Source organism: Micrasema longulum, unplaced genomic scaffold, assembly GCF_059751315.1.
Source record: "Micrasema longulum isolate JH-2025_06_02 unplaced genomic scaffold, ASM5975131v1 h1tg000972l, whole genome shotgun sequence".
In the NCBI taxonomy this organism is placed as follows: domain Eukaryota; kingdom Metazoa; phylum Arthropoda; class Insecta; order Trichoptera; family Brachycentridae; genus Micrasema; species Micrasema longulum.
In genome coordinates, this window is record NW_028278163.1 from 342,741 (window position 1) to 355,384 (window position 12,644).

The window sequence follows — 12,644 nt, forward strand, 5'->3', positions numbered from 1 at the left end:
TGAGTAATAAAAATGGTTTTAATTATTGAAATAGAAATATTGTATGCTATCATAAAATTGATGCCATCCTTCAGCAGAACTTTTTTTAAAGCCTTAGTAAAATCTATAAAACACACAAATTATGGTTTGTTAAACTCCTTTGATATTTCCTTAAGTTGTCTTATGGTGAATATTGCATTCATTTTTATTAATAAGAGTGTATTAAAATCTTGAAACAACAAACTATTGATTGAAAAAAGAAAAAATACCCGTAAGGAAAAAAAAAAAATATTGAAAGTTGATTTCAAATTATTGTATTGATATCTGATAAAACATATTTTGAGCAAAAAAATATGTGTATGAGCAACTACGGTTGTTCTAAAATACTTACTTACTCAGAAACTACCACATCTTTATGCACTCAAACTCAAGTAGGTACGCAGTGTACAGTGCTCCAAGAGAACCTCTTAGTACTTCTTTTAAACGTGCAGTAGCACCTTGGTCATTAATATCCCATTTGCACTCTTAGTTCTCTTTAAAAGTGGTAGTCAGCTGACGAAAGGGGTGGTTTAGTATAAAAACCAGAAAAGATAAATAAACATTCAACTTAACGCGTTAGCTAAGTTAAGAGAATTTCAAAACATTTCTGTAATGGTATGAGTTAAAGTCAAAATTAATTCGGAAAAACGTTTTTGAAATTTTCTTGAATATATTTTATTTTTTATATATATATAATAAGTTAAATACTCGTACAAGTCCACGGATTTTGAAAAAGTAAACGCAATTTTAAAACACATTTGATTAGTAAATTTCCAAAAAAACGAAATTTCGAAGATTTTTTGTCTCCGAGAACTTAAAATTATAACCGTCACTTGTTTTATTTGATACATTTTTTTTATTTTATTATTTATTTGTAAATAAATACTATCAAATAAAATAAATGACGGTTGTATTTTCAAGTTTTCGGAGACAAAGTAACTTTGGAATCTCGTGGTTTTTAGAAATTCATAATAATAATGTGTTTTCAAAATTATAAATAATGTCCATATTTCTATTTAAATAGCGGTTTTCAGCAAAACGATGAGCTTTTCCATGGGCATATTTAAAGCTTTTAAAATCATCAATCAAGTAGAAAAAAATGTTAGGAGCGTAAGTTTCTTATTCATCGTTCAACGGGTCTGCATTCGACGAGAATGTAGAGATAAAAAAAATGGAAGGATTTTGTTTTTAGTGTAAAAAAAATAATGTGTATTTGAATGTTTACAATCAACATTTGCTTTTCATGGATCACAATCGGATTATTTCATTTAATTCCTTATAAGGTTTACCCATTTAAGTTTTAATAATATTTACTGACATTTGATACATTTTTAAAAATTGCATTCCTACATAAAATGCACCCCTGTTGGTCAAAAAATAGAGTTTGACATTTGCAGAATGAAATAAATATTTGGAAATAAATTATTTAATGTTTTGGAATTCAAACATAAACAAGTACCTCGGTTTCTACTTATCAGAACAATTTTTACATGCTTTAATCAGGCATTCCAGTTTCAAATTAAAAATCAAGCTCATGCCTGCAAAACCGGCTTAATTTAATTAAAAAACGACTGAACGTTTTGGCATGAGTTAAGTGTCTAAGGTTCAGGGTACGTTTATGTGTACTAATAGGTCACTGGTTTTATTTCAGAAAACCGTACCTGTTTCTTTGTTTGTCTTTTTACCTTGGATTATAACACTTTACGTATTTACCATTGACGTGTCTCAATAGTTTAGCTTTGTGGCTAAACAGTTTACTATGGGAACAAAAACCTTCCAAAAACCCAAAAAAACCTCTATTTATGTATGTGGTCTTCGGGGGCACGGCATACAAATATGCAAACTATTTTTGAAAAACACAAAATCTACCGATACATTTTTTTTTATTTTGATACTCTGTTTTAAAAAATTAACAAAATCAGTTTAGTTTTGAGGTGTGGAAAATAGTACAACGAAACGTCAATTTTGTCTATTTAAGGCATAAAAGGTCCGAAATGCAGTTGTCTTTTTCGCATAGCATCACGGAGGCATCTTCAAATGTTCAAATACCTATTTATCAAAATTCCCTGTCCTCGCATATCCTCACAATTTATGTAATCCGAAACACAAAAATAATAATGCTTACAAACTTATTTAATTTGAACTAAATTCAGTAATTGATTTCAATCTTTCGATTGCGTTCATTTAATATATACTCGAATGTACAAGTATGTACTCATATCTAGCAATAGTAGAGCATTGCCGGGTTCAGCTTATAATAAATAAATCAAACAGAATGTTGATAAGAGCAGAATATAATATAAAATTATTATATTACATTTAAATTCGGCTAAGTTTATACTGATCCACAATCAACCTTTTTTGCCCCCTTACTGAAGTACACAATAAAGCGCTTTTCAATGGAGCATTTAAGTACTTTTTTCAACTTTGCTTTAAAAGCTTAATGCATTGAAAAAATCTTTTGGATGCGAAGGGTAAACCCTTCGGTAAGCATTTTGGAGGTCGAATATTGAAAATAAAAATGGACGAAAATAAATTCAGTTTTTAAATTAGTATTATTATTTGCAAAGTTATCGGTTACGTAGGTAGATAAATAATTAATGTCAACCAAGTGTCTTTATTCTGTCAAAACGCAAATTGACTGAATATTTTGCATGATAAAACAAAATATTTTTATGGCTTAACGCGGGCACAGCCTAAAAAATCATATTACTTTGGTGATATATTGTAACCATAATTTATAGAAAAATAATTCAAGCAATCACAAAGAAACAATGACAAATACATAGTTAAATTTTAGGATAATTCAACTATTACAAAAATAACGGCTATTTATCAGCAAAATAAATAATTATTTTTCGGAATACAGTTTTAAAATTTACCATATTTTTTAAACATAATCAAATCGTTATAGTAGTCAACAAAATCTATCTTTAAACATGGATTTGAGTAATGCATATTTTAAAACAAAAAAACCTCTTAAAAAGCCCTCTCCAATACCCTCTTCCCCATAGAGGTAAATGGTCATTTTTTTACTAACGCACACATACACGCACCCTCAAACACAAATTTACACCCTTTCACATACGCACATTTACAGACATGACCACAAATGTCGCACAGACAAAATTATATAAATTTTTCCCATTTATATTTTGAATTGTAAGATTAACAGAGGATTTTAAAAATAGGCTCTAGTATTGTAAACAAATTTCTTATTATTGTTGTGTAACAGTTGTAAAAATCCCTTGTAAAATATATGTTCTTAAATGTTAAAATTAAAAAAAAAAAACAATAATCGTGTTATATTTAGCTTACGTAGGATTTTGGAACATAAGGTCATAAGTTATTTAATTTTCTTTGTAAAAATTGGATTTTTAGTACATAAGAAATATATGTTATGGATCATTTTGAAAATTAACTATTTTGTGATATGTCTTTTTTTTAGTATTTTTTGCATTTTTTTTTTGTAAAAAAGCTAAATATTACGTTTTTCTTGAAATTTAAATGGAGGTTACTATCCTTCGATCATTTTTATTTTTGTAAGTGTATTTTGTGACGTCACTACTAACATCTAGAGTGAACATGGTTTTCCATTCCATCAAGGGAGCGCTTGAAGAGAAATGAAAAGCGTTGCTTGCAATGCTTAGTCTCGCATTACAGATTCACCTGGGGTTAAATAGAAAGAAAAAAATGGGCTTCCTGTACAATTTTCATTCAAAATAAAAAAAATGCAATCAATAATATTTCGATTTCGTCCAAATTCTTATAGGTTAAAACTAGAGCCTCTCGAAAGTTTTTAAAAAAAATTATACATATTTCATTTGAGATGAAAACCCTTTCCGAAAAAGGAAGATGGACCAAGAAACTCGTTGTAAAAACGTCTTCTGCTGACTATCGAAGGACGCACATGAATTGGCAGCCAAAAAAGAGGTTTGAATTTCGAGTGTGGATGACATCGGTTTCACCTAGAGAGTGGTAATGGAAATATGAAAATTGTTAGAAAATTTAATTTCAAAAACAAAATTAATCCGTTCATTATTTTTTCGTATTCAAACCAAATAGCGCATAGAGCACTGCATTGCTACAACCACGGCAGCTTATCTCGATTATTTTTCATTATATGAAGGTAAGCTGATCAGTATTGCGCTTTAGATGCCTCTTATAAAATATACCTTCTATCAAAATATAAAAAAACGTGTTTTTACAATTTACCCAAATGTTTAAATATTCAAATCAGTTCTTATGAATTGAAAATAAACAGTTCTTTAAGTGTGTCTAAATGTTTGTAGAAAAGGCTGGATTTTATTCGCTAGAAAGTTATTAATATTGAATTCATTATAACTGAGAGGAAAAACATTATTCAGAGGGAATATAAAAATCTAGGAATTTAAAGACCTTATGACCTGTCATTGGTTGGTTAAAGTGATAGTTTACACATCCACATTAATAAAGATATCATTTCATTTATTTCACAACAGATGACATTGTTTTAGAAATGAGGATGTTCAAACAGGGAGATTGGTGAATGTAACACAGTATTTTTTTGTTTTAAACACAACTTTGTGAAAAAGACCTAAATAACATTGTTATGGTGTTTGTTACAATCTATATAGTGTAAAGTTTCCGCAAACCAAGTTTTGTAAAATTTCCGTAAAAACGTAAAAATTGCATTTTTCAATAAAAAAATATAAATGTGCCATCTGTGAATAATTTGTTTCATATTTTTATTTGGAATCATCTGAATTTTGTGAATACTTCTAGCAGTGAGTGGCATAGTTATGTGTATTTATTATTTCTTCAGAAAAAAAGTACTAAAAGTTATTTTGAGATAAAATATAAAACACATTTTAAAACATGCTTAAATAATTAAAAGAAAAAAATATTAATCATAGCCAATATTAGTATTTAATCACCTACCGATTTTTCTTGTCTATCGGTATCTAGACACACCCGTTTCTTCGTCAGGACACTCCCTACTAGTGAGTATCCTGACAAAGAGACGGGTCCGTCTAGAAATTGGTAGACTTAAAAAGTCGGTATGTGGTTAAATACTATTTTGAAATAAAATATAAAACACATTTTAAAACATGCTTAACTCTTAAAAGACTGTGGTAAATAATCCCTTTACGCGCGGTGATGTAACATCGTGTTACCACTAGTAAAAGACGGAATATTCTGAAGTTCAGACATTTGAAAAAAAAAAAAAACATGGAAACATACTGTTTAATAATTCGTTTTCCATAACTTATGCGAATAAACATATAATTTAACCCCGTTATAGCAAATAAATTAAAAATCACAAAAATGCCGCTCATGTTACGCGCGTGCGCCCCCTATCATTGTCATTAATTAACTGAAGGCTAAATCTGTTTTAGACGACACCTGCCGCAGAACAGCGTCTCTGTCTTTCCTGTTATGACTTATATCTTCTTGCTCTCTCTTGTATAAGGTAGATGTGTTGCTGAATTAGCGGACATTCATTCTTCGCGTAGCAAGGATAAATATTTTTTTGAATAAACATTTAGCATAGTTATACAAATTTTACTTTCCAAGTCGGGTGTGAAAATGTCCATTTGAAGATTACAAAAAATACGAATTCATCACTCAAAAAAATAAGAGAGATATATCTAGTCTTGTGTCCTATGTCGACTTGTGTGACATCACACCCACACAAGAGTTAAATAATTAAACGAAAAAAAATACTAATCATAGTCAATGTAAGTATTTAATCACCTACCGATTTTTCTTGTCTATCGGTTTCTAGACATACCCGTTTCTTCGTCAGGACACTCCCTACTAGTGAGTATCCTGACAAAGAGACGGGTACGTCTAGAAACTGGTAGACATAAATATTGGTTAAATACTAAACTAGTACTTTAGAAAAATAATACTATTAGTAATTTTAAAAAAAAACACAAAGCGTAGAGAAATTTTTCAAAATTTTAAAATACAAACATTATCAAAAGACTTTGAATTAAAGTAAGCTGAAAAAACCACATTCATTAAAAAAATTCAGCAAAGAAATTTATCATTTTGACATTGAGAAATTCAAAAACAGAAAAAAATGGTAAGCACTTATTATAATAAGAACGGGAATGCCGTTTAAAGGCTTTTTGTACATTGTTTTTAAAGACTTTTAGTTCTGCAAGATACAAATCTACGAATATATGGGTTTTCTGTCACCCTCTTTACCCCCTCGTCTTTTCATAGTATAGTGTAGACATTGAGTCAATTTTTGCTTCATTAATAAATCATTAATAAACCAACAATATATTCATATATCACCATGTTTTCTCAAATTAAACGGTTTGGGTAATCTGCCCTAAGGCAATATGTCCGCCGTTATGCATATGTATGTGAACTGTAAATGTTTATAAAGTGTTTAAATAAAAAAATATTACATGATAGAAAATGCTATTAAAAGTTGAACAAGATCAATATAAAAACGAATTCTGACAATAGCTCGTACTAACGTTGGGTATTTGAAAGGTTGGGAGATAGTGTGGAGAACGTGATGGACAGTTAGTTTGGATTTTATTTAGGGGCTGGGACGAATAAACTAAGCTATTTATAATTTCATTAACAAAGGTTATGTCAATTAACGCTCTTCTTTTTTCAAGATTAATGACCTTGTAAAAACCTGAAGATTTCGTAATTTTAAAATGTAAGAAAGCATCCGCAATTCAATTGTTTTAAAGATAAACAGGTGTTGAGAAAAAAGTCGTACAAGTCACATTCCCGAAACCATTCATTTGTTCACCTTTATTATTTATATCCTGCTCCTAGCGAGACAAACTTAGCAGTGTCCGGATTTGGCAATAAATTATTTACAGCATTGAGCTACGCTCCCCTCATACCCTACCAAGCTAGTTTTATAGAATTATTTAATATGCATTCGGTGCCTTGACTTTCAAAGCGATGGGATTCTGTTAATTTATTAAAAGGATACTTGCATTAAAAGAAAAATACTGTTCTTTCTGCTATAGCCGTAATTTAAATAGCACGGATAGTAAACTAGAATGAAATTTATTACCGATGACATATTAAATAAACAGTTCGTTCATATTGTTAAAAATGAATATAAAACCTTCATAATAAATTTCAGTTAAGAAATGTTGTGCATACTCGTAGCAGTAATATTTTATTTAAAATAGGAACACAACACAAACAGCGTCGAGCAGGTGAATAAAATTGATAATTATTTACATATTTTCCTAACAACGTTCACTTAAATAAAAATAAGTTAGTGTTTGTTTTAAATTAAATCATAACCATTCCCTTTTTTGCATAGAATGGTAAGGAAAATGCAGCGTATTTTGATCATTTTTTACGTGATGATAAAGTGGCTACCCGTCTTGCACTTCAGATACTGAAACGACCGAATATCGGAAAATTTACAGATCAATTTAACGTTGTCATTTGTAAAGCAGCCAGTCCACAATTTTGAAAAAAAAAAATATTCATGCTATCGGATGCAGTAAGGTCAATTCTATGTTCTGTTAAAAACAACTAGACCACTTTCATACGAAAAACTGTATTAATTACCTTCTGAAAATACTGTCGATCACAAAAACGGCATTTTTCAATTTGCATAAAACATCCGCAGCACTAGAAAAATCTTATGGTTCTTTAAAAATCATTGATACTGGTCAAACACATAATTAGATTCTTGTTTGTAACATTAAAGAAAATTAGTTTACCTATTCATTGTTTATCATTTGCTAAAGTCAAAAATATTTCAAATGTTGTGTAGTGATTATTCATTTTTTTCACAAAAGTGCTTTTATTTTCACGTTTTTATGGCTAACTGCTTACTGCATAATCAAGTTCAATTATTAACATGTGTTCTTATCTAGAAAAGGAATTGACTCTTACAATTACATACTTATATTCAAAATCATTAAACCCCGTGTATATTTTATGGCCTCACAACCATCGGATTCAGAATAAATCTTCTAATTTTCTTATTTTCCACATCCGCTCTTAAGTTGGCATGTGGACATCACCAGTTGCCTCCAGGAGACCTTATTGCCAGCCAGCATATTTGCCTCTTTTCATGTCAGTCCAGCGCGCCTTAATTCGGACGAAAAAAGTCAAAAATCGTCAATGACGGCCTTCCAGAACGGCATGAGCACGCAGGTTGAAAGAATGGGCAACTTGGGTTCTCCTGAGGCATGCGCAGCACGTGTCTAAGCCAGGTCCACCACCGCATCCTCAAGACGCTCGTTATAGGAGGCTGCTGCGTCCGTTCTCGGACTTCAATGTTAGTTATAAAATCGAACCACCTTGTACCTAATCTTCTTTTCAGGAACTTACTCTCAAAACTCAGAAGTTTGGTGTTTTGAGCTTTAGTGAGGTGCCAAGATTCGCACCTACATAAGAGTACTGGCATTATACATAAGTTGAATAATCGGCATTTCGTTTTGACCGAGTAAAGACTAGAGTTCCAGACAACATACATCAGGTTAAAACTTGCTCCAGCAATTCCTAGAATAAATTTTTGTTTTAAATAATAATATATCGGTTATTTTTTTGGTATCCTAAGGTAGTTACACGCTGAGACTTTCATTTAAAAAAATCGTGGTGAATTTGTTTCTAGTTCTTGTGTATCAATAATTATAGACATAAAAAATTAAAAATTATTTATTACAAATGACATGATCTTGACCCGAAGTCCGCGAGACTAACAAGACCACAATCCTACGTAAGCAATATTAGACATCTGAATAAGCTATTTTTATCGATTGTTGCGCACTATGGTCAATGATTCTGAGGTTATGATGAGCATTCGATTGTATATTTCTGATGATCACCTCAGACAGCGTCCGCATAGACTGTTTCATATTCCAATATACAGGATCAACCTGCCGACGTTACGCCTGGTGAAAAGGCTGCCGCTATACCATGTATCCGAAGGGGTTTTCCGGATTTTTTTTTTTGAAAAGAGTCTCTTTTATATACATATACTTTATTTATAGTTTTTTTTGCATTAATAAGTACATAAATTATACCAGTGAATCCATATAAAAGTATAAAACAAATACAGAGCATCCTTTGGTTGGGATAGTCTCCATCTAACATGTTCTACGATAAAGTTTTTTTTTCATATTTTAAATAATAAGTTGTTTGATACAAATTTAAAAATAACAGAAAGAAAAAACCTAAAACTACTTAATTATACATGCATAGCTAATCAAATGAAATAATTAAATAATCATTATTATGTAAGTATAAAGTAGATAAATGTACTAAGAATACATAATGTTACTTAAACATAAATAATACAGTTAATTTATATTTAAAAAAACAGTAAGAAAGAATGTTATACAGAGGAATATAAATATTATGTGTACCAGTTAAATAAAGTAATCGTTTCAAATTCTACATATATTTTTCCAAAAAATCTCTCGCTTCATTTATACGCGCAGTTATTTTTATTTTAAGATTTGATTAACATTTTTAGTCCTGTATATTTGGCATTAAATAATTTAATATTTTTGGAGCAATTACATTATATTGCTTTTTACCGCAAGAGGTTGATACAAGTGAGACAATACGGTTGAATTGAACGCAGTTTTGCAGAAAGCAGCCAGCCATAGAAAAGTGAAACTTAGATAATAGGACTTTAGTGAAAAGGGTGAATAATCGAATCTACACAACAGTTGGAATGGTTTTGACAAATGATAAGCAATAAATGCATAAGTTTTTTTTATAGAACAAACAAGAATGCAATGATGCATTTTTCCAGTTTTATTCATTTTTAAAGTACCGTAAGATTTTTCTAGTTTTGTGGGTGTTTTCTGCAAATTGAGAAATACCGTTTATGAGATAGAAACCATTTTCAAAAGGTGATCATTACCGTTTCTTTGTATGAAAGAATTCTGGCAGTTTTTAGCAGAACATAGAATAGACCTTACTGCACCCAATAACATCAATATCTCATTTTTTGAAAATTGTTGACTGGCTGCTTTCTGCATAACAACGTTCAATTGTGTTGCTGTGCGAGTGTTTATATTTTGAGTTCGTTTGACCTCACTCAATTAATTATTCAATTTTAGCAGTAGGCACCTCACAAACAACTATCTTACATATAATATTTTAAACTGAGTGAGTAGATCTTCTATTAGATACCTCGAGTGTTTTTTAAGGATGATTTTTATGATCCATTTTTGTGCTTTTTTCACAGGTTCAAGGAGCACCTCTATAAGAGCAACCTCCCCAAACTAAGTTGCTATACGATAGTTTGCTTTTGCAAAAAGCCGAAGTAAATATATTGAATTTAAGTTTGTAATGTTTATGTTTTTTTTTAAATAAACGAATCGAATTTTTCGCTTTGAAAATTGGATTGAGGTTTGTTTTGATTATATTTATTTGAACTTACGGTAATTTCTGGGGTATTATTGCTGCAGTTTTTTTTTTTTTTTTATTAATTGTAAAACATATTGTACATAATTATATACAATATTCCAAAGGAGTTTTTTTTTTTAAACTCATTTATGGACATACAGATAACAAATTTATTTAAAGACGTTTTTATATTTTAAACTATAATACTATTTACAAAAGCAGAAAAATTAAAATTATGATATACTACAAATTAAAAAGGGTATGAAAAATACTTAAAAATAACAAAATAAACGTAATACTAGGCATCGAAATAAATTCAAAATGATGTATACATTATGCAATCTGGGAAAGAAAATTTAAAAAATACAAAAAGTTTAAAAATTACATGTATGTATATATACAAAATGAACTAGTACAAAATATTTTTTTTTTTAATTAACAAAATATACGCACACCCAATACAGGTTAAAAAATTGTATCAAAAACGTAATAAAATTACGTATAGAAGCTAAAAAAGTATAAAAAAACACAATTAACATTTCAATATTTGCCATTCTCAACTCAGTACAGCGCGTAGCACTCCAAGTTGGTCGCACGTAATGAGGTTCACCTGTTGTACGAATGTCTAAGGAGTGGAAGACAGGAGTACGAGTAATGTGCACTGCTAAGTGTGCAGTGCAGTGCATCAAAGCCGGGAATGCAGTCGTAACGAGCGCCAGTAAACTATGGTTAAACTAAAGTGCCGCTACTCGCGAACACTTTTCTCCACAACGCACGCTCATTAGGAAAGATGGATGATAAAACTTCGTAGCATCTTACGAAATAATAAATACGCAAAGTTTTAAGCGTCGACTGTATCACATGCTGATCAAACTAACTTTCATTTGATGTATGGGAGAATGCACTTATCTTTAGCTTAATTTAAGTTTAGTTATTTGTGCGTATAAGTTACGATAAAAACAGTAAAATATATCGTGAGTATATTGGCAAAATCTTTAACTCAAAAATATGCGGATTTATTATTTTTATTTTTTTATTAACATAAACGGCAAATCTGCCTTTTACAAAAATTTAAAATACTTACATATTTGGCTTTTTATATTTTTTAAATCATAAATTTTCCAAGATTTATAAAAAAAAATTAAACCTAAAAATTATACAAGATTTACATTTAAAAAAATTATACAGCATATTCAGTAGAAAGTTAAAATAATAAAAATTCTACAGTAATACAACAAGAAAATCATAAGTACTATTTCATGCAGCTGGGCAAAATAAACAAAAAACTGTATATGTTATGAAATGCATGAATAAATAAATAAAATTACCTTTCACCATCTTTGAAAAAGTTCAAAAAGTTTTTTCTCTAAGAATAATACCCTACACTAAATATATCAGATACGTGGGAATAACTATTGCCGAGTTCATGAAGTCTGTTTAATACGGCATTACAAGTATACACTGTCCGTGAATTGTTACTACAAAACGGTGGCACCTGTCTAGTCATTCTTCCAAGCACCCTGAAGTTGATGAAAGATAATAGTTTAGGGCAATCCCATATTGAAATTACAATTTTGAATCAATTTAAAAGGTTAATAATTTTTCTTCTTTCGTTAAGTTTTAACAAACTTTTTAGTAAAAAACAAAAGATTTTAGTAAAAAATCGTAACTTTAAAATTCAATACTGATTCTTAGTTTAAAATTATATAACTTAAGATTTTTTTTTGGACTCTTTCAAGAGAATTTTGGTGACAGTTGTAGTAAGGAGTCCATATTGTAGAGTTATACTCTAACTGGCTTCTCACTAATGAAGTATAGATCAACTTCAAAGTGCCTATGTTTTTTAATTACTTAGTCACACGTAACATGATTTGACTTAATGATGCAGTTTTGTAAAGTTTTTAACGCTCTACATTCTAACAAAATACACTAAGTCATATTAAGTTTCAAATATCTGTAGTTAAAAAATAAATTTTATGTTAAGTCGTATACTGGTATTTTATTTAGGCTAAAAGCTTTAAATAACTAAATATATATTATATAAAATTAAGAATGGGAAAATTGAAAACATGTTTGTAAATGAACACTTAACATCTTACTTTATTTAAATAAGATATAAAAGAGTAAAATCGGAACAAAACTTAAATGTTTGATTTCTCAAAATAGGGATTGGAGAATCAAAGCTTTTTCTCAGTATACCCACGATATATAAAACTACTTTGTTTTTAACCACTATTTTTTCTACCTACCGGTTTTAAAGCTACACAAGCTTTAAA